Raw genomic sequence first — 4,459 nt, forward strand, 5'->3', positions numbered from 1 at the left:
TGAAACAGACACAAGTGCTTCGCCTCTTCTAGGATTTAGAAATACATCCAGCGCGGTAATAGGGGTGCTTGGTTCCTTTGTTTATAAATGTTTGATCCAAATTTACATTACTTTTTGCTCAATTTATCTCTTTGTATATTACGGATGATTTATGATGGTATAATTATATTCATTACCATCGTGAATGCGCAGGATAAACGAAATAATTGTTTGACATTTTTCCTGATCCCCCCCTATTTTCACTTGGTATGTTCTACTACGACTAACCCCTTATTAGATCCTTCACTAGAAGGGGGGTATGTGTGGGTAGAATGTGCCTATACTGTAGCCTATCTATTAGGACTGACTTGTGATTGTCCTATTGTAACTACAACTTGTAATTAGGTATGTGGAATAGACATAGGCCTACATGCTGTTTTAATTAAATAAATGTAGCCTACACAGGGTGAAGGGCATTGTGGGTCATCACCACTAAATTCAATCTGAACTCGTGTGCTGCTTGCCTTGCAGAAGATACAACCATGTAACTACAGTAGCCCGGTATGCAATCAATCAGTGACATTATTTCCATCCGTTATAGCCTACAATACACTCCGTGGCCAGTTTATTAGGTACATCTATCTAGCACTGGGTTAGATCCCCCTGTATCAATCAATCAAATGTATTTCTAAAGCCCTTTTTACATCAGCCGATGTCACAAAGTGCTTTTCAGAAACCCAGCGTTAAACCCCAAACAGCAAGCAATGCAGATGTAGAAGCACGGTGGCTAGGAAAAACTCCCTAGAAAGGCAGGAACCTAGGAAGAAACCTAGAGAGGAACCAGGCTCTGAGGGGTGGCCAGTTCTCTTCTGGTTGTGCCGGGTTGAGATTATAACAGTACATGACCAAGATGTTCAAACGTTCATAGATGACCAGCAGGGTCAAATAATAATAGGAGCCATGGGATTCACCTGCTCAACGACAATGTTCAGATACGCTATGGCATTCAAACGTTGCTCAATTGGTATCAGGAGACCTAATGTGTGCCAGGAAAACATTCCCGCACTATTACACCACCGCCACCAACCTGTACTGTTGACAGCAGGTAGGATGTACATGGACTTATGCTGCTTACGCCAAATCCTGACTCTGCCATCAGCATGACGCAACGTCGAATCAGCCAATATTTTTCCACACCACAATTGTCCAGTCTTGGTAATCGCGTGCCCATTGGAGACGCTTCTTCTTGTTTTTAGCTGACCGGTGTGGTCGTCTGCTGCAATAGCCCATCTGTGTCATGGACTGACGAGTTGTGCGCTATGAGATGTCCAAGACTGGACAATTGTGGTGTGGAAAAATATTGGCTGATTCGACGTTGCGTCATGCTGATGGCAGAGTCAGGATTTGGCGTAAGCAGCATAAGTCCATGTACATCCTACCTGCTGTCAACAGTACAGGTTGGTGGCGGTGGTGTAATAGTGCGGGAATGTTTTCCTGGCACACATTAGGTCTCCTGATACCAATTGAGCAACGTTTGAATGCCATAGCGTATCTGAACATTGTCGTTGAGCAGGTGAATCCCATGGCTCCTATTATTATTTGACCCTGCTGGTCATCTATGAACGTTTGAACATCTTGGTCATGTACTGTGGTCCTTCTGTAGCTCAGTTGGTAGAGCATGGCGCTTGTAACGCCAGGGTAGTGGGTTTGATCCCCGGGACCACCCATACGTAAAATGTATGCACACATGACTGTAAGTCGCTTTGGATAAAAGCGTCTGCTAAATGGCATATATATAATATATATAGATGTCGTTCCTTCACACCACTGTTGTACTGCACCATTATTTGCCTATTTCTGGCCCACCTTTTATTTTGCACGTCTCTTGCCATTCTCCTTCAACCTCTCTCATCAACAAGCTGTTTTCACTCTCACGGGGCTGCAGCTGACTGGATGTTTTTTGTTTGTCGTACCATTCTTGGTAAACCCTAGACACTGTCTTGTGTGAAAAGCCCAGGAGGCTGGCCATTTCTGAGAAACTGGAACCAGCACGCCTGGCACCGACGATCATACTAAGCTCAAATTTGCTTAGGTCACTCGTATTGCCCATTCTAACGTTCAATCAAACAGTAACTGAATGGCTCGATGCCAGTCTTCTTGCTTTATATAGCAAGCCACGGCCACATGACTCATTGGGTCTGTAGGAACGAACCATTTTAGTGAACGGGGTGATGTACCTAATAAACTGGCCACCAAGTGTAGGTCTATATGGTCTGCCTAAATAAGTTCCACACATAGTTAATTATGGAAGACTATTTGACTTGGGCAAGCTGTTTCAATGATGCCATTATTGCTTTGTAGGCCTATGACAGTCATGATAGTAGGTAGCCTAGGCATTATAGGCTATATGCTATAGCTCGTTAACATTTGTATTTACTTTTGTGATACAGATATATCCAACTGTAGGCCTATTGTAGCATTGCTGTGTGACACTAATTTGATCTTTCCACTGAATTATAGGTTGCACTTTTTGCTAAATTTCACTTCATGTTCTGAACCCCCTAATCCCCTATCTAACCCTTTAATGAAAGCTGAGTCACTGTGACCTCTCCCGACCATTGAGAGGTAGACATAGACATTGGTATCAATGTCTGTGGAGCCTGGTAGGAAGACCCAAGGCTTCCCTCTCTGCCTCCCTCCCTGCCTCCCTCCCAGCCTCCCTGCCTCACTCCCTACTTCACTCCCTCCCTCTCTGCCTCACTCCCTCCCTCCCTGCCTCCCTCCCTCCCTCCCTCCCTGTAGCCTCAGCACCTGCTCTGATGACCATGCACTGTCAGGTGTCTCAAGGACATACAATAGCTCTCTCTCTCTCTCTCTCTCTCTCTCTCTCTCTCTCTCTCTCTCTCTCTCTCTCTCTCTCTCTCTCTCTCTCTCTCACACACACACACAGTGGCAATCATGTGCCCTCTGAAACAGACAGGGCGCTGTCTCTCTCTCTGTGTGTGTGTGTGTGTGTGTGTGTGTGTGTGTGTGTGTGTGTGTGTGTGTGTGTGTGTGTGTGTGTGTGTGTGCGTGCGTGCGTGCGTGCGTGCGTGCGTGCGTGCGTGCGTGTGTGTGTGTGTGTGTGTGTGTATGTGTGTCTATATGTGAATGAGAAAGAGAGAGAGTGAGAAGGGTAGAGCGGTAGAGAGTGAGCTAGGGAGAGAGAGAGCTAGGGAGAGAGAGAGAGAGAGCTAGGGAGAGAGAGAGCTAGAGAGACAGAGATAGGAAGAGAGAGAGTTAAGGAGAGAGTTAAGGAGAGAGAGAGAGAGCTAGGGAGAGAGCTAGGGAGAGAGCTAGAGAGAAAGAGAGACCTGGAATGAGTGGGTGAGTACTGTATGTGTAACTGGACTACAGAGAACTAGAGAACGAGATAGAGTGTGCTTGTATGTGTGATTATTTCTCAAACGTGTGTTTTTCATTTCAACATTCTATCTCTATTGATATACTCCTTGCTTCCTGTCTCAGTTTGTGGTCCAGGGTTTAACTCATACTCAGTGCATTTATCCTCTATCCCCCTCTGCCACAGCTCGACTTGCCGGTCTGACTTAAATTTGAACTTTGTCGATTCAGGAAGCTCATGGATTGAAAAATGTATAAATTATATTTCAATTAATCTTCTCAATTGACCAACTCAACCCCATAGCCTGTTACTCTCTATCTTCTCCACTATTTGTTAGTGTTTAGCACTTTAGAGATTTAGTGTACAACCCAAATTACACTTTAGTGTACTACTTTTAAACACAAGTGGTGCACTATAAAGGAATTAGGGTGCCATTTGGGACACGGCCATGTAACTCTGGGGATGAGAGTCAGTGCAACGTCAGCTGGCTGGCTGTCTGTCTGTCTGGAGTCAGTGCAACGTCAGCTGCCTGTCTGCCTGCCTGCCTGCCTGCCTGCCTGCCTGCCTGCCTGCCTGTCTGTCTGTCTGTCTGTCTGTCTGTCTGTCTGTCTGTCTGTCTGTCTGTCTGTCTGTCTGTCTGTCTGTCTGTCTGTCTGTCTGTCTGTCTGTCTGTCTGTCTGTCTGTCTGTCTGTCTGTCTGTCTGTCTGTCTGTCTGTCTGTCTGTCTGTCTGTCTGTCTGTCTGTCTGGAGTCAGAGCAACGTCTTTCAACAATTTCAATAGTACTTGATCTCCTGTTTTATAATGATGTGAGGTAGCAATATGCAGATAAGCAGTATCAATACATGGTGTTCAAACCTAGACCTTGTAGAGTTGATGGATCAAAAAGGGGTCTAACAAGTCTTACAGTGCATAATAAAAGATCACGAAGGATCATACCTGTTGTCTTTAAGTAAAATGTTACCAATTTATCTGATGACTTTATAACATCACCATTCCACCTTTCTCTGATCGGATCTGTTGAGATCTTGTGATGGTAAACACAGCATGGGTCACAGTTGGTGGTTTGCTGTGAGCCTTCCTGTTGAATTCTTCATGG

Source organism: Oncorhynchus gorbuscha, linkage group LG01 (genome assembly GCF_021184085.1).
Source record: "Oncorhynchus gorbuscha isolate QuinsamMale2020 ecotype Even-year linkage group LG01, OgorEven_v1.0, whole genome shotgun sequence".
Classification (NCBI taxonomy): Eukaryota; Metazoa; Chordata; class Actinopteri; order Salmoniformes; family Salmonidae; genus Oncorhynchus; species Oncorhynchus gorbuscha.